Raw genomic sequence first — 19,712 nt, forward strand, 5'->3', positions numbered from 1 at the left:
ATATTCAAACAATATTTCTTTATCTTTGAACAAACTCCAGAGTCCTTGCGGCTTCCTCTTGGTATTGCAAGTTGAACACGTAGTAGGTGGTGAAAACTGCAGCGAGCCCTGTGATGAAGCTTCTTTGGATGCCTTCAGATGATATGGCTTTCGATGCTGATCATCTATCGTCAAAATGTGACTTCGTCTTCAGCAACTGATGCAGACAACAATTATAGGAAACAGTATCAAATATGGGTATCAGGGCCCTATCCACACATTTTAAAGGTAGTGGCTACAACACACCCGATGAAATTTTGAGCAATATATTTTCCCTGTTCTACAGTTTATATCAAGTATCATAAGTTATACTGTTGCAAATCATTACTTTCCACGACTTGAGATGGCAAAAACATTGATGAGAGAACTACATCCATGAGAGACCACAATAAAACTTAAGTTTATGAGACAGATACAGAAAGAGAAATTAGACAAACGGAGACACAGAAAGACAGAATGACTTTGTTCTATACTCCATGCCATGCTTATATGACACTTACCCAGCAGTATCAGTTGTGGACTGGTTGGGAGGGTCAGGGTGCGCTCAACATCGGCTGCAGTGGCAGACATCTGTAGAGCATGGACAACAGTATCCACATTAAGAATGAAATTGTGTGTACAGTCATAGTAGACATAAGAAATAATGCTAAACAAAACTTACACCAGCAAGGAGCATCAGTCCCTCTGTTCTCTCCTCGAAGTAGGCCATCAGCACTGATAATACAAATATTACATCAAAACAAAGGCAGCTGGTTAACTAAGTGTTAGCTATATAACTTTAGTGCATATTTCAATCAACTTTTTAGCTCTTATTTGCATCAACCTGCATAACAAACAAGTTTCCCTATGAACCTGTTTACTTGAAAGAGCGCCACAATAAACGGTAAAATAGAGCTTCATACCTTCAGTAGATTTGACAACAAATCCGTGGAGGATCGCATCTTAGCTCGGACATTTGATTAGACTGCGAATTAAAATAAGTTCACCGCTAACGTTAATGACCAAGCCAGCTAACGTTAACTCAGCAGCTAAATGGAAGTAACGTTATGCTAGCTTGCTGCATGCGGTACACACGTAATTTTGACTATATCTTTAAGGCAAAAAACAGTCAATACAAAAATAATCGAACACAAAATCAAATAACAGGGTTATGCTGACTTTAATAAGATTGCATTTACCTTCTTGAGTAAGCCACAGGATCAGGATGGATGAAGGTGTGCAGGTGAGGAGGAAACGTGGAGGAGACGGGAGGAGAGCAGCAGGTGGTGACGATGCTCCGTCCAGTTTGGTGCTGGCAGTTTATGAGTCTGGGTGAAAATCACCTTGTACAGTTATTCCTCGTCTTGTTATTCTTAACTCATTCTTGAATAAAATCACTGATGTGTTTTTTTGATTTTGCTCAGATGAGTTATGAACGGACTCAAGATCAAGTCTGATTTAAAGCTAACCGAAGAAGAAAAAAAATACTGCATTATACTGTAAGATTATACTGTAGCTTGCTGTTAATATTTTGTTCCTCAAAGACGTCAGCATTGACAGTATTCAACTGTATTTAAGAAGAACGGTACATTACTGTACAAAATGTCCTGTATTTTTACAGCAATTTGTTACAGTGTACTGTACACACACACACACACACACACACACACACAAACAGGAAGATATTTGGATACAATAAGACAGCAGATAGAACTGTCTGACAGCGCCTGTGATTAGATAAGATTCAGTTCAGGTAGAAGAAAATTAGACTGAAGTGACTTTGCATGAACCCTACTTCAAAACTGTAGACAAATAATATTAAATGGCACAAATTTTGTGCTAAATTAAAAAATACAGTAAAGTCGCAACAGTTAATTGATTGTCAACTATTTCAAGGTGGCCATGGGTCCTTAAAAAGTCCTAATGTCTTAAATACACATTTACCACATTAACTAATAAAAGGACTTTTAAAAGTATTAAATTGTCTTTAATTCAGATTAGATTGGTTTTAAATGTTTTTTAGTCATGTCACTACAAGAATTTGTGGTGCTGGCACTATGGGAAACATCATTTTAACATGGGGGAACAGACTTTGACACAGCACCTGTATGACTGCAGTGCCCCTACTTTTGGCCCCTTTGCGCATTAAAATCATGAAGTGAGTCTGCATCATTAAACTAAGGCCTTGCTGGCCAGCCTGCTTGTTAGCTTATTTTTCCTTGCAGAGCATGGAGCACAGCGAGTATCATCATTGTCACTTTACCTTACCGTTCATTTTGAGCTTACATCAGTGTGTTTACTTGGGAAGTGTGTGTGTGCGTGTGTGTGGTGTGTATTACCACTGCAAGTTTGGTCTTGAATTTCATTTAATGTGGTATTTAAAAGGTCCTCAAAAAATCTTAACTTTAACTTGTTTATACTTGTAGAGAAATGAATCACTACTGATAACTAATCTGATAATCAATTAATTTGTGTAAGTAATTTTTTAAGGAAAAAAAAGTTCCAGCTTCCTAAATGTGATTATTTTCATTTTTTACTAAACAAAATATCTTTGGGTTGTGGACAAAACAAGACATTTGAGAATGTCCTCTCGGACTTTCGGGAACACTGATCCACATTTCACACCATTTTCTGACATTTTACAGGCCAAAAACCTAATTGATTAATCAAGAAAATAATCAAAGGTTAACTGACAATGAAAACAATCATTATATGCAGCCCTAAAATCAAGTCAAAATAGGAGTTAGTTAGAGTGTAGGTGTATCTTAGTGCCCCTCCAGATTACATGGAAGTTAAAATGATCAAAAGATACGGTCCCACATGCAGCTGACTGACACACTGTGTGTGTGTGTGTGTGTGTGTGTGTGTGTGTGTGTGTGTACCCTTAAGCAGTTGTTGGTACTCATATGGATCAGCACAAACACTAGCAGCGCTGTATGCTGTGTCACCAGAGCACAGTGATAGCGCGCTGTTACTCTCCTCTCTTTCCATTTGTGTCATATTTTCAGGTGGGGGAACCACAGATGCCAGTTGAGGCTTCAGGGTAGATGAGATAATTGCGCAAGTTCTCTGGAGACGTCCTCCGTCATTATCCACTGTTTGTTACTGCGGAGTGTTTGCCCCAGATGACAGGAACGGAAAATTTACCAAAACACTTTGTTTAACAACAAAACACAGTTCATCTGGCCTATGCTTTCCTGCAAAGCTACACGGTTTAGTTTTAATTCTTTAAGGTGCTCTGTAGATCATTTATTATTATACTGGTGTCACCAACTTTGAAGAGCATCATAACTCTTGATTTATTAGTGACTTGCTTGGTAACTAACAATATAAAACATGTGATATGAAAGTGGTGGGGTTGTTGAAAAGTGTATTTGAACACAACTGAGCTAGTTGAACTGTTTCCCCTTGCTCTCATTGTTTTTGTGCCAGGCTTAACGTGCTGAAAACCCTAAATGGAACTTCTCATGCCCTTCTGAGTAAAGCAGCGTCTGAGTGTTTCCTTCATTTATTTATATTAACATAATTAATTTCACAGTTTGACTTGCCGCCTCATTATTGTGGAACAGGTACTCCTATCCTCTGTAATTCACATTTGATAATAAAACCAATAAGTTGTTGCGCTGTGTAAACAGAGCCATCTGGAAACGCCGTGAAACTTGACTTCAACTTCAATCTTTTATCCTATCATGACTCTGTGCACACAAACACGGTGTGTGTCTAATACCTGCGACACACACAGTTCCCTGCTTAGTTTTAGATGCTTTTGTGTAAAGACTGGCAGATTAGCTCGGCGCATCAGACTCGGGAAGTGTTGTTGGTTTCTATCATATCTAATGATAATGTATTAAAAAGATATCTCTCTCCCTTTGGTTTGGTTTTAGCTTCACTTACCTCTTTTATCTCACTCATCAACTTATAGACCAACTGGGGTGAGCGAAATGGCCCTAAAATAATATCAGAATATTTCAGGGTATTTTTTTGTGATGATGTTATTGATCATACGACAAAATACTAACAACTGTTCTTTTATTAATTTGACATACAATTGCAGCAAAAAAGTAAGCATAGTCTACCTTCTTACTCTTTTCAGAAAATGTAAGGAGATCCTCCACTCATTCTGCTGTGTGTGCTGCATACACAGAGAGCCCTGCATTTATGGTGACAGGCTGTTACGTTACAAGGACTAAAGCACATTCACATATATATAGCTTTTTTGTTGAGCGTCACCCAGGCTTACATTATGACAGGCTTACAACAAAATGACCTAGCAATTCTGATAGCTGCATGCACACAGTGAGAGACAAAAGGAAGAAAGAGATGTTCTGCTGCTGCTTCCAGAGGTGCTGATGGGACTGTAGCATTGCACCTCCAGGCCTAACTGGACTATATTGAACTAATATTGTTCCCATTTTTTGGAACTCCTCTACTGTGAAGCTGGAGGCAGTTTGCTTTCAGCCATACTTGTTGTTGCTGTGCATAATGGTATGACATCATTACATTAGCAAGTCGGAATATTGTCATTATCACATCACAGGGCTGGGCGATATGTCCTGAAAATTATATCATGATATTTTTAGGCGATGTCTCGATAGACAATATCTCAATACTTTTAAATCTTTTCAAAAGGACTTTATCGATGCTAGGACTGGGAGACAAAATCATACGTTATACCCTCACAGATGCGACAAAGCTGTCGGGGTGACCACTGAATTTTTTTTTTTTTTTTTTTTTTTTCCAGAAAATATTAACTTATAGTGAAACACTGCATAGATGCAAGTGTGCTGAAATCTTTTTCTGCCAATCCGGGCTCATTGATGTTTTCAGCACCAAGACTAAGCCGAGTGGAGAGGTAGCTATTCTGCATCATCCAGAAAATATTAACGCAATAAGATATGTGATCAGTAATCATCAATAATGTTGATATAATGACTGTGGTTTGAAGTGGTTTGCAGCAAGTGTTAAAACAAAAAGAAAAGTCTAAGTTGATACATTAAAATCACTTTTCTGTCAGGCAGCCTTTAAAACGAGGTTAAAAATCACCACTTATGCCATATCACAATACAATGATATCCAAAATCTAAGACAATATATAGTCTCGTATCTGGATAACGATATAATATGTTCATATTGCCCAGCCCTAAGACATCATGATTTTTTTTGTAATCAAATTAAAAATTATACCGGTGTTATTGTGAACGATGCACGGGGAGACAACAAGCTGCAAACATGACATTAACACATACTCGCCTTATAAAGCTGATATGACAAACTTTCTTAAACTTACTTGTCCAGCAGACACAGAGCAAGTTGTGTTTCTGTCCACCTGATAAATGTAAGTCCAATACTCACTCTTTTTCAGCTCTGTTTTTGGTCTCCACCAACTGCTGATGGAAATATGTGGTTCTTAAGCTGCTAATTGCTCCACTATGATCACCAGCTAATTGCTAACTTTATCTATTGTCTGTTTGTTGCTGGAAAAGTAGTGTACAGTGGGTTTTATCAGAGCTTTTTCCATAAAACAGCTGTCTGATGAGAATATTGATTGCCATAGCAAGCCACCCCGTTTGAATTCTTTAGTAGGGAACACTGTTGTTAAGCTAAGTTGATAGAAATCCTATTTCTTTGCTTTGTTCTTTTAGTAATTGTGCTATCTTGGCATTCATTACCCTGTTCAATGTGTATGTGCTCATAGCAAGAGAGAAACTCAAAACTTTACTGAGGTTTGATGTGCACAATATCCATAAATTACCAATTTTGGGCCACAACAATTGCAAAATCTCAAATAACCGAAATTTGCAAATATCCCCTAGAATAGCAGCTAGTTGATGCCACATTTATTTCAAGTATCAGTGTGTAGCCAGATATTTAGAGTAGCTACATAGTAATATAACCAGTGGGAATTATTCTCAGTTATCTCCCTCATCCTTGTAGAGTGGACTCAAAGTTTGATTGCGTCCTATTGGGCCTGTCTAATCACTGCCACACTGTGTCCCAGAGTGCTCCAGGCTCCTTATCATTCATTAACCTCTAACTGTGATGTGGCTCTGCCCCCCTCATTCAGACACACAGTATTTCAAGTCATAGATAGGCTATATTTTTGCACAAGAAACAATGACCATGTAGAGTTATTGTGAATTCAGGGCTTCGTTAAAGGTGACTCCTCTCTCTCTCTCTCTCTCTCTCTCTCTCTCTCTCCTTGTCCCCCCTCTCAATTTCTCTCCATCTAATCTTCCTCTGTCTATAACAATAAGAATTAATTAGCCTGCTTATTTTTCTCTGGTTGTAGAGAGGCTCCCCATCTGGATGGAAGACAGTCCTCTGTGTGCCTGATTAATGGCGTGGAGAGACAGTTGCCAGTTCTGAAGCCTTGCTGTCTGGCCTGGGTCAGAACTTCCAGACGGCAACCTAATGTTAGTCCAAGAGAGAAAAAAACCCTCAGAGATTATTGTGCTCTTTTATAATGAGCAGGACCTACCTAAGTAAGTTTTAGTCCTGACAATAAAAAGTTACCACTACAAAGTCATCCATACATAAAGGGATGTGAGAGCCCTGAAGAGAAACAGACCTAGTTGGTTCTTTAAAATGGAAATGAAGTAAAAGACTTAACTTGCTGTACTGTATTGTTGTGCCAGTGCTGGTCAACATAACTATATTTTATAATACAGATTATACAAAATCTGCTCAGCTGCTCTGGAGATTCATCACTGTCGTTTAGGCTGTTGCTCTTTAACTTCAATTGTATTCACATTTAAACTGTAACTTATATTCAAACAACGTATCCTGCCATGGTTATTACAGTTTATTTACTATGTGTCCTTAATGATGAGGAGTTTTCCTGACCATTTTTTTGTCAAAACAGTCAGGGGCTTTGGTGTATATTTAAATATTTTGTACTGAAATAAGACAGACTCTTCAAATAATTTAGCAACCTCATTGAAAAAAGAAAAAACAAACACTGATACATTATTTTCAAACCAATCGCCCCAAGGAAAAATGTTTGCATCAGACATTTCTGCCACAGATACCCTACATTCATTCATTCATTTCCATAACCGCTTATCTTGTTAGGGGTCACAGGGGGTTGCTGGAGCCTATCCCAGCTGACTTAGGTCGAGAAGCAGACACAGCAGAAACCCGGGATAGGTCGCCAAACGATCACATGGCTGACACATAAAGACAGACAACCATTGGTACTCACTGTGGCCAAATTTGAGTCACCAATTAACCAAACCTGTTTTGAACTGTGGGAGGAAGCTGGAGTACCCTGAGAAAAAACCCATGCTGACAAAGGAACATGCAAATTTCGCACAGAAGGGCTTCCCCATCCTGGGGTTCGAACCTTACATCTCTACATTATTTTGTAGAGGATGTATTGAAACTTTGTTTCTCAACATCACTGTGCTGAAAGTGTGGTTAGGCTTAGCCACAAAAACCACTTGGTTATGGTAAAGAAAAGATGATGTTTAAGCTTAAAACAACCATGTTTGGTGGATGGACAACTACTATGATATGTATAAAATGTGAAAATGTAACATAGTCATGGAAACAATAATTTTACAACATTCAAATATTATCAGGTTTGCCAGGCAGTAAAAATCCTCCTCTCTCTGATAACCAGGCTACAATTTGGAAGACTAGTCCAATCAACACGATAGCATTGTTTGAATCTTATCATTACTTATGGTATCTACATCAGCGAAGCACTGCTTGTGATATAAACCAGCTAGCTGCCTTGACCAGAGAAAGGAAGTGCAAAGCGTCTCTCTTGCCACTGGAGCTTTGGCTCATTTGTCACTAATGTGTCAAAGAGAAGATGACATTTACAGCCTGGTGAAGTGAGGGGCCTCCCGGCCCATAAGGCACCCCTGAAGTAATAAATGTTTACCGTTAAGAAAGAGGTCTGTGGGTTTTTTCTTTACAACTCAGAAGGCTCCTTCTCACACTGGGTTCTCATTTTCTCCACCTTTCACTAAATGTGTCAAACAGAACAGTTTCAGCAACATTTCTGCTTCTATTATTATTTGTAATTTACACAATTCTATCAAGTTGTACATCACAGTATGGATTAAATGAACTTAAATGGAAGTGTCTTTGGCTCAGTGATCACTTATTACACTGTTAGTCAGATATTTTTGGAACACTAGAAGAGTAATAGATGAGTGTTCGGAGGCTAATAAAAATATATGGGACACTGACGTGGTGCAATGTCTTTCATAGCATTATAATCAACTGATGGTGCTACACTGACCACAGAAGCCATACACACCTACGTGGGCATTGCGTAGCTTTTTCAAGTATTTAGGATTTAAATGACCACCTTATTGTACCAGGCGCAATGTGCAACAGCAGTAGAGCAACCTTGTGGGTGTTTTTATATTTAACATCAATCAAATCAGTGCATCCTGTTGTTAAAATGATCCAGTTAATTAATTAATAACCAATTAATACAGCCTATATTCGTCCAAACCCTGCATAACAATCTGGATTATCAATCAAAATGCATAAGCTGGCAGCAACCACAAGCTACAAAGACCAGGGCTGATATGATTTCTTTGTAGGGTTAGCCTGTCTGTGACCTGCTAGTACCCATATTTTGTCCAAGTAAATAAATACATTAATTAAAACATAAGGACAAACCATATGTAGATATCAGTATCCAACATCTTCTATCAAAAAGCCTGTTTTACAATAACATTTTGCAAGTTTGTAATGTATGACACACTTAGAAATGAAAAAAATATAGCAACTTTCAAAATTAAAGCTGCAAGCAGCGTTGGGCGGGACCTTGGACCCTCGCTGTCGACCTCCAGCTCACGTAGACGGTGTGAATTAGCCTATTCGTAGGAGTCGAAATGTCGATAAAACAAGCAATGTCAATAGAACGCAAGGTCATTTTTGGCAGTGAACCCATGACTTGGGAGTAGAACTTTGATGGCTTCTGAAAAACAAACTACTGACGAGGAAATCAATCAATCAATCAATCAATCAATATCACAAATCAAAAATATAGCAACTTTCAAAAATAAATATACAAATATGTCAATAATAATACAAACAAATATATCTAAAACATGTAAATTGGTTAAGACATGCACATTTGCTGTATATAAGCCATTTACTGTGATTTAAAAACCCGTCTGATCTCAGAAACATAATTGTTGTGCAAGGAAAGTGAAGCTATACTCATGGTCTTGTAAACTCTATTGTGAAACTGTATTTTTCTTACCAAAATAAAGGATAAATCAAATGGTGTTGAGTTTGGTGTCTAATGGTGCAGACTACAAACATGTGAGAGGTAACATCTGAGAATACTATGTATTTTTCAATGTGTTGCCCACATCTTATCATGTTTTGTCTGACAATTACTCCTGTAAGAGCTCTCACATGTGTAGACATTGTTTAAGGATCTTAATGGAATCCTGATTAATTGAGTATGTGAAGGGGATAACAGGTAGACAGTGTCTACGCCGGCCTACGCTGATAAAATTTGGACTTATCTTGAATGTTTATATTCGCGACTGTCTGTGTACAGACAACAGCACAGCAGCTAATACAGCCCTCGCTTGAACAGTCCGTGAATTGAGCTTGTACTAAATCAATGGAAAGCTGCAGAAATGTGAAAACGAGATGAAGAGAAAACCAATGTCTAGGCCTTGAGGGCCAAGATGTGCAACATCACACCAGACTCTTATCTGTGGACGCGTCTTTCCCCTGAGAAGATTCTGTACTCCAGCAAACAGTGGGATTCAAAGGTATATCAGGTGCATGACCTTAGGGTTAGTGAAATCTACAGCCAAGCAGTATCCGCTGAAAAACACAGACACAGAGCTAGACATCATGTGGCCAGCATACAATTATACACACACACACACAACCTACTTACTGCTCTTTCTGCTATGGGCACACTCATATACTCTCATAAACACAGGGTTGAACTTTCTTTGGCTGATAGATGGATATATTTATGATCAGATATCATTTGTGTATCTCTTGTTTTGCTGTCTATTGCACAGGCATTACAGACAATACATTTTTCCTGCCTCCTGCAGTACCTACTAATTACACAGGATGAGTCAATTTTTAAATTGAATTTGATTTAATACTGATTGACTTTGCATTATGCCAAAGCGTAATGCATAATATGCTGTATCTTTGAAAAAATAGATCCATTATCATTCAATTTTCCCCTCATTAACCTTTGGTTCATTGCTTAATGTGTCACAGGCCAAAGGCCATTGTAATCTCTCTCAATGGACACACTGTTCTTGATCAATATGCTTCTTGCTCAGCAACTCGCATTGTTTTATTTTCCTGCTCATGTTCCAGAGCAAGGTGTGAAAGGATCATTCCAAGTCTCAAAGGAGAGGCTTCTTTCAATATCCTCAAAGTAGCGGATCCCACCCACTCAATTGTTCTCGACATAATCATATAAAAAGATTCAGGAAGAGTTGTTTTTTATTGTTGTTGTGTTTTTCCTCTGCTGAACAATGCCCTTCCGCCACAGGGTCCCATAACAGCCTACCAGTCTGTGCTCAGCGCACCTCCACCCCTCACCCCACCCCTGCTATCTCGTTTTCCTCATCTGGCCCAGGCCCACTTCCACATCTACATCCCATTGTCTGAGTGAAGGCAGCACGCGCAGGGCTGGGGCCAGTCCAAACATACTCATCTCTTTCTCTGGACGGCTGCCAGTATTCTTTGAAGAACATAAACTTTGTTACTTTCCAAATCAATTTAACAGTTGTGTTTTGGTAATGGAACAAAGATTACAGTCTCTTTTCTTGTGAAAAAAGTGCTCATGTGTTTATTTACACGTCCTCCTGTATGTGTTGTGGCGTACGTTGGGATTCATGCATGCACGTGTGTCAGAGAAACCAAATCCCAATCCATCATGCATTCCCCAAGGTGGGCCAGCCAGTGTGTGTTTGTCACTGTCCCCTGTCAGGAAAGAGGGTTGGAGCGTGTTCTCCGGACGAACCCCCTTTGGCTGAGGAAGTGCTCCTCTATATTGGCCTCTTTGTGGCTCGCTAATCGAGCTTTCCTGTCAGCAGGCTGCACAGTCCCAGTGCAGGGTGCACTACGTGATACAGACCCACTCCGGCGCTCCAAGGGAAGTTCTGGGATCAGCAGATAACGGCACAGCTCCCTCATCTAACACGCAGAATAGTGTTGCCTCTCTCGCTCTCTCTGTCCTTGCATGAATAAGGAAAACACAGATTTGAACCATTTAAAAAATTCCATTATTCAGAGCTCCTGACTGCCAAATACTCTCCTTTGGAAAACCCCATAGTTTCCTTTTAAGTGTGTGTGTGTGTGTGTGTGTGTGTGTGTGTGTGTGTGTGTGTCACAATACCATTCTCCAAAATGTGGATGATCACATATAATCTCCTGTTACAAAGCTAAATACAGCTTGTAGTCAGAAAGTACTGCCTGTTAAACATGTACATCGCTCTACCTTTAGCATTACACTGTCTATTCTGGGTTGCCAGATTTGTGATTAAAACAGGCTATTATCCCTCCCACCTGAATTTTGTACTCCACAGTGGGCCATCGTGCAAACTGTGGCCCTCTTTTCAAATGTAAGCGGATTTTAGTACTATCTGAGCAGAGTGGTCACGGAGGACCCATGTTCTGGTATTCAAAACCAATTATAAAATAATAATCTGTAGGTGTCACTCCTATTTAAATTTTCCGGTTATTCAAGCATTCACAGATATGTCAGGGGGATTTTTCAAGGACACTGTAGGATGTGGCAGGTATCTCAGTAATGACATTACTGCTTTTCTGATTTTCTCAAGTGTCCTTGGCAGTTTATTGTAGTTGGTATATTATTGTTCACATGTAAGTGGGTTCAGTCAACTGATGTCACTGATGTTGCAGTATGTTTTTTTTTTCTAACAAAGATATTTCAAGAGCTCGATATTCTAGTGTGTGTGTGTGTGTGTGTGTGTGTGTGTAAAATACAGATTATATTTATCCGGACAGGATAGAAACACCCCAGTATGTAGTAAGAGTAATGTCTTTGTGGCAGCAGCTTGGTCAGTGGCTCTATGCTTCAACTATGACCCTTTAGGTATTCCTCCAGCTTCAGTTTTGGACCCTCCTTTTTCTGCTCTTTACATGCTATACTGTCCTTTCAAAATAAACTTCCGATTTTACAGGAAATGTTTTTGTTGAGCCAACAGTTACATGGTTAGGTTTAGAAAAAAAGTTTACCAACACAACCCAACAACAACAGAATTTCATCAGATTTGGCACAAATGTTTACTTGGACTCAACAGTGAACTGATTAGGTTTCAGGGATCAAAGGTCAAGGTCATTGTGACCTTGTCTGTCTTGTGAACGTGAAATCTCAAGAACACCTGGAGGTAGTTTCTTTAAATTTGGCACAAACTTTGAGTCAAGGATGAACTGATTTGAATTTAGTGGTCAAAGATCAAAGGCTTACTGTGACCTCGTCACAAAATCAAATCAAATGGCGTTGCTTAGGTTTCAGGGGTTTAAGTGCTTGCGAAAGGCGTCTGAATGCATCACAAAAGAGGGAGTCAATCCAGGTCCCAGGTTTCTCTGTGGATAATTCAGTTCCCAGTAAAAACATTGTGAACATCTGGATTTTATGTTATCAGAGACGAAAGGTGAGCACACATTATCAGATGCTACGCAGCAGAACTCTTTATGAGGTCTTTTTTTCCTCAGTAGCTGTTTGTGGAGTTTGAGTCGCTGGGGTTGATAAAAGGAATTAACTGGGCCCCGCCTTCGATGCTGTATCCAGTTATCTTTGTACATCCATGATTTGACATCCTGGTGATGAGAATTCGTTGGCTACGCCTACTTTGCAAGAATATTTAGTTGTCTAAGCTCATTTTGTGTTCTTTGAAAGCCCTTCTCTGTTGTGGTGAATTACACTTTGACAGATGTTTTAGGTCAGATGGTTTTAAGTAGATAAGACACTTAAGTTCTTAGTTACTTTTAACACTTGTTGGTACTTCTGTCTAGTACCACCAGCCATGTTGTGGAATAGTGGTCTCAGATTTCGGCTACCTTAGAGGATGGCCTCTATGTAAAGGAGGGTAATGGCCTCTGACCACACAAGCTAAAATTAGCTAATTTTTCAGCAAACTCATATTTACTGATAAATAGCAACCAGTTAGGTTTCACATCAGTCATATTTTGTTAAGAAAAGTGGAACTGATAATGAGATGGACCTGGTTCTTGACTTTAAACCCCTATGAGTTGTGTTAGCCCAACAGACACGTGTGTCAGGATACAATTTGTATATTGAAAAAATGTTTTTTATTTTTTTCTACAAGATCAGTGGGATTATTTATTTACATTAATCTGCATTAATTATTTTTTTTCCTGATAAATTTTGCTTTTATTGTGTGTATGATATTTTTACTATCCCACTTACCAAAAATTGGGTTAACATGCCTTTGAACATTTCTACCAAATTATACTTAAAAGAAGTGTTGCAGTTTAAAATGCAATAAGTTGTCACAATATCTTTGAACAGTTACTATTATATTGTTACTTCATACTAACTACAAAAGCAAAGTAAAGTCAGACCTAAGCTCGGGTCAGATGAAGCATGTCAATCCAAGTTTACACAGTAAAGCAACACGGACACACCAATATTGTGCCTGCCTTTAGATGTAAAGGCCAATGATTACAATTGTCTTCTGCTCACTGCTGGGCAACATATATCTCCAAAGTATGAGATGCGGGTCCCGATATTTGAAAAACAGGAATATCAAATGCGGATCTGAAGCCGGTGAATTATTATGACTTTTACTGGTGACATTTTCCAGCGGCATATGGCAGCAAGCTCATGGGAGAGCACAGCTTTTTGATGAATACTTTGAGTCAGAGGGACCAAAGGACAGTGCTGGGCATATGTTGCCTTCTGTCTTTGCCTTGTGAAATGATAATGTGGCCTCACTTAAACAAGATTCTGAAGGTACTGAGCTGCCATTTTTAGCAGCAAGAAATATTATAGGACAAACATGGAGGAACCGACTACATATGCGTGTGTGTGTGTGTGTGCGTGTGTGTGTGTGTGTGTGTGTGTGTGTGTGTGTGCGCGTATGAAGACGCATGTTTATATGTTTCTTTGTGTGTGTTTGATGTCTATCAGTTTGTTGTGTGTCTTCTCGTTATCTGTCAACTTGCCATAACTGTTGACCACAGTGAGAGTCGAGTATAGAGTTCGGTTCTTTTTGTGTTAATTTCATAGAGGTAGATTGTGCAGAAGTACATTATGTAGTTTGACATAAGTGCAGATGTGAAGATATTAATTTATCATTTATTTATTACATTAAGAAAGCTCTCATATTTACAAGGCTTCAAAGTATATATTCAGATTATTGTATAGTAGCTGATCAACAAAATAAATGTATGATAAAATCAATACTACATTGTAGAGCTGTGGTGATGAATCGATTAGTTGCCAACTACTGAATTCATCAACAACTAATATGATATTCAATTAACCAATCTGAGTGATATTCTTAGAAAATTTGCTTATTGCACCTTCTTAATTGTGAATATTTCCTGGTTTCTTTTCTCCTCTGTGACAGTATATTATTTATCTTTGCGTTGTGGACAAATGAAGACATTTTAGGATTCTTGAAACATTGATTCTGACATTTTATGGACCAAACATCATCCACTTAATCAAGAAAAGAATCTACAATTAAAATATTTGTTGCAGTCCTTAGATTGATGTGGTTTATGTATTACTGAGTTTACATATCTATTACTCATGTTGGCAAACAGTACAAATGTACAAATTCAGCATACACAGGAGAACATTAACATGCATGTGGAGTTGTGTTTTATTAATGCAAGTCCAAAATACTTTCCTTTTTTCTAAGCTTTGGTCTCCACCGACTCCTGAGGAAAATATTTGGCTCCTTAGTTTATAAATGCTACGTTCGTAGCAATGACATATTTCACTTTACACCCAGGTTTTGTTATATTGTTAGTATCTGTCTTGTTATATTGTTAGATTGATTGATCATTAGATAGATCCAGTTTTTTTTTTTGATTGTTTTTTTTTTTTTTTTAGGTTAATATTGCAGAAATGGATGGCTGGATGTGGTCTGGCAGTCATTTGGCCAACCAAGAATATCTGCTTTGTCGTCTTTCCCAGGCCACCACAAATCAGATCTTGGAGCGGTAGGGATAGTGTGTGTGCTGTGTGAGTTTGGAGGGAATGACTCTGACGAATGTGTCCATCAAAACTTGAGGTAAGTGTTTATTTCACAGCAAACATTAAAATGCATTGTTATCCTTGTTATTTTCAGAGGCTACAGCGCGGCTCTTTATTTGCTCAGACTAAAGTGAATTGTGTGATGAGGGTGAAAAGCGTCTGCCTCCGGGGTTTTTTCGGATCTAATTGTATTGCGGAGTTTTGCACAGCAGCGACTGGACCTTTGCTCTCAAACCACAAAAAAAATGTGATGGCACAACAGTCTCCTTCAGTACATTATTCTATGCTTTCTTTTGATTTTCACATTGGCTAGTCATCCAGTTTAATTTGTCTTCTGATTAAATCGGAACCGTTGAAACAAGTTGTAGGAAGCCTCTGCAAGTAATTGGTTGCTGGCAGACACTCTGTGCTGCAATAAAATGGTTAATCAGCAGTGCCGTGCACTGTAGAGCCGATGCGCTGCTGGTTCTGCCGGCCTGAATAGAATATAATGTCTATAGCCTTACTGTTGTGTACAGCCTTTATAGACTGAGCTGAGTAGTGATGCGCGGGTCAACCCGTAACCCGCAGGACCCGCAAATGGACCTGTGGGTCGGGCAGCAGTGATCGTCTGTTAAATCGGTCTGTAAATGATATTTTGACATTACTGGCTATTACTGTCATGGCATCCGAAGGTACTGATGCGTTGAGCAGGTGACAGTCTGCGGCCGTTTTCAAAACACACTTGTGTCACGCACTCCAAAAGAAACTTTAGAAACTTTAAACAATAATTTATTGTACAAAACGGGGAAAACAAAATTAAATAAAAAACAAATATCGAATAACAAATTTTCATAACGAATACCTACCCATAGAAACGAATATTCGAATATCTGAATATTTTGGTACAGCCCTAGTTATTTTGTAGATTCAGATTAACAACACAAAATATAATGACTGATTATGATAATATTATAACAATAAGGCATTTTTGGTCTCCAGGGGGAATTTCACTAGCCAACCAGCTGTATGTACAGTAATATGTATGTATATATATTCACAGGAAATAGTTTTGTCAAAATTCATCTGAAAACGCTTGCTTTACACAAACTTCCTGCAGTAATTGTGTTCACTTTTTGGGTTAATTGTGCAGATTATCAGTTCTGTTCTGTTCTGTATATCTGTATGTCTTCTTCTTCTGTATGTCTGATGTACATTGAAAATAATATGAATTATCCATAAAATAGGTCACTTAGTCAGGGGTTGTCAGTTAACTTGATAAAAAAAGGGGTCCCTTAAGGAACCACTTATGTAGAGTTTGAACATCTGATTGCTATGATAGTATACAAGGATCCACTCTGGTCAGTCGTTGAGTTCATCTTGAAGCATGCAGCTACAGCTCTCATGTGCTGGACTACATGTTTATCATTACGATAAAACCCTCTTTATCACTGTAATATGCATCTGTTTGGCCACGACGCTCTTGATTCTCTGAACTTCCCTGTAAAATTGTCATATTTATATACATATATCACATCTGGGCATGGCTAAAAGCTCTGCGAAATCTGTGTGTAACAAAACACACGCACACACATGCACACACAAACATTTGCATTCTGCAGTTTCCATAAACAAAATCAAATTGAAAAGGGTAAAGCCAGAAATTAATTATCCATCTAAAGCAAATGTACTGGAAAATATAATTTATGGAACAATTATGAAAATGGTGCGCTTAAGTGAAAACCCCACAATAATTTAATTAATATTTCATTGGATTACTCTTTTAATTCTTTGCCATAGTGAGTGTGATGGAATGTACAAGGCTGTTGAGTGGAGTGGTGTTTTAGGTTTTAGGTAGAACAAAAAAAAAACAACAAAAAAAAAAGGCTTGTGCTGCTTTCAATGAGATTGGAATTTTAAAAGCTTGCTGTTATTATAGTAAATCTGAACCAAAGGGTAAATGTTCTGCAGGTGATTAAAACATTTACAAGATGAGACCTTGACTTCTGGTGCTGAGATATGTTATATGATAAAGCATATTATTATGTGCTGAACATTTTGTAGTGGAGCGAACACATGTAGGTTTTAGTGAATAATTGTGTTTAGAGTTTCAATATCTGCGTATTAGCATGCTGTGTGGGGGATTGTGTGCATGTGTTTCACCTCAAATGCTTCCTTTGCTCAGTGTCTTTCCTCTACACACACAGTGCCTCTTTATGCCGACGAAGGACTTGTCCTTCTTCCTGTCACCCGTCCACAGGGAACACTGCTCTCTGTGCAGTCTCATTGGCATGCTAAAGAGCCCTGATATTTTTGTCTTACATTTAAAGAGGGAATTACGCTGAGCTATTGAGGGCTTATGTCCAGGGCATTTTAACTTTTTTTCATGGTTCTTGGAAGTCGTCCAAGTAGATTGAAAAGATGGGAAGGTTAGAGAATGGATAAGAGAGGTTATTGACAGCGCTGAGGTTAGTACTTTGAGGGACAAGCGGAAACAATGTGCTGACTGTTAGCCAAGGACCAGCTCTGCTGTATTGCATGGGGGACATGAGTGTCCTGAGTGGGCTTTTTTCCCAGTGTTTCTTCCCGTCTCCCCTGAAAGCTGCTACAATGAAACCAAGTCTAAAGCAGCAATTTGTAAGTCAAGAGCCTGGCAAAATGGGTAGTGTGGGGGAAAGGGAGTTGAAAGTGTATAGTGTGTAAAGTAAGAGCCTAGGGTCTGTTAAGGGCAAGTGGAGCTCTGGTCAACTTTGCATGCCACTTAAGTGGCTTCCTGCAGCATGTTGTATAGACACCACCAACACTGTTAAACCCCCTTTTTATGCATAGATATATCAGTTACTGTTATAAATTGCTGTTTGAGCCTACAAATGATGTCAGAGTAAGGTCAACCTGTAAAGTAAAATGTTAACAAGCATTGACAAGCAACTATTGTTTGCACATACAAGCAGATTTCAATTTGATTGTATAAAAGGATTTCAGTTACAGCTTAGTGGTTAAATTACCAGTTTACCAGTTAACCATGTAGTCATCTGCAAAGATGTATTCAGTAAAGAAAATTCCTAGCCCAGTCCCCAGAGGAAAATGTTAGCATTATACATTTCTGCAAATCACAAATACCCGAGGCCCTAATTACACAGAAAGCATTTTAGCAGCTGGAGGCGCCTTTTTGTAATTGTTTTTAATGAAAATGAAGCTTTTTGCTCGCTGTTTTTGCGTTGCAATACGCCTTATGTCTCTGGGCTCTAGGCACCTGGTGTTTTGCCGAAGCGCTCTGAACTCCTCAAGTTGAAAAAACGTAACTTAGAGTGGAAAAACACTCTACGTCATCTCTTCTTTCATCATATTTTTTCCCATTGTCCAATCAGATGATTTGAGAGGCGGGACTTCTGTGGTGGTCATGACAGCAAGTTTACAGTTGGTAAACAACGGAGGAGAAACTGGTGGTAGCTGTTGCAGATACCCAGAGCTATACGGCCCGACGATAGACAGCAGGTTGTCAAACTGCCCCCAAGCCATCCTAAAATATGGCTCGTGTACCCACACAGATCTCCGTTTCCCTGTACCCAACAAACTATTTACTGACAGCTTCTCACCCTCAACCAGAGCTAGAGCAAGTACCCTCTGTCTGTCCATTTAAGGGACTAGATAATAATTATTGGGGGAAAATAACGGTAGATTGATTACACGGAAAGGTTAGTGTAAGGACGTGATGGGGTGGTTGCCTGGCAACAACAGAAAGGCGCAGTAAGCTTTTTCTCTTTGTACTTGTTGCATTTAATTAAAAGAAAGGCAGTGTGGTGCGCTTCACATTTTGCAACTTGCAAAATGCTTTCAGTGTGATCGGGGCCTTAAATTTGCATATTTTATCCACCTTATTTTTCACGGAAACACGGAGGCAAAACAGAACGCAGCCAGCTTCCGTTTTTTTGTGCGACACTTCCTGTCCAGCACTCTTACCACTGTGTAAATGGGAATCGCTCTTGTTGTTTACCTTGCTGAGTTTAGCTATATATATGTATATATCACATTTTTCATGTCACTATATCACCGTTTAGACTAATCTGATGTTTGTAAAGTCTATAAACACAATGACTGAACAAACATTAGTATTTTCTCTGTGTGTAATTAATAACATGGTTATCGTAGATTAGCTGGGCTAACCGTTAGCTGTTAGCCATTAGCCGTGTCTGTAATAACTCACTAAACTCACAAAGTGGCCCATGAAAAAAATATTTTCTCCAGCGGATGTCTTAGTTACAACATGATTGAGCTAACTGGAGTAGTTTCATGTCGTATCCGACAATGGGAGGCTTTTAACGGATGACGATCCTGATGTTAGCTTTGCTGCTAGTGTTAACGTTAGCTGTCCCTGTCAGCTGCAGCCACTGATGCTTTCTAGACATCGTGATTTCCCAAAACTGAATAAATACCACACATAGCAACACAAAACTGCTTTGCTAGCTCAATCATGTTGTAACGGCTGGATGGTTGATGCGTA

At 38.9% G+C, this 19,712-nt stretch overlaps 1 long non-coding RNA gene across 1 annotated transcript in view; it reads left to right on the forward strand.

Annotated features, from left to right (window-relative positions):
- LOC144463602 (uncharacterized) overlaps positions 1-15,264 on the forward strand; it is a 93,083-nt gene extending 77,819 nt beyond the window's left edge. The window contains exon 4 of the long non-coding RNA XR_013491669.1: positions 15,173-15,264. This is a non-coding gene — a long non-coding RNA (uncharacterized LOC144463602). The remainder of the gene's footprint in view (positions 1-15,172) is intronic.
- The last annotated feature ends 4,448 nt before the right edge of the window (positions 15,265-19,712 follow it).

The sequence above is a fragment of the Epinephelus lanceolatus genome, chromosome 5, assembly GCF_041903045.1.
Source record: "Epinephelus lanceolatus isolate andai-2023 chromosome 5, ASM4190304v1, whole genome shotgun sequence".
NCBI classification, from domain to species: Eukaryota; Metazoa; Chordata; class Actinopteri; order Perciformes; family Serranidae; genus Epinephelus; species Epinephelus lanceolatus.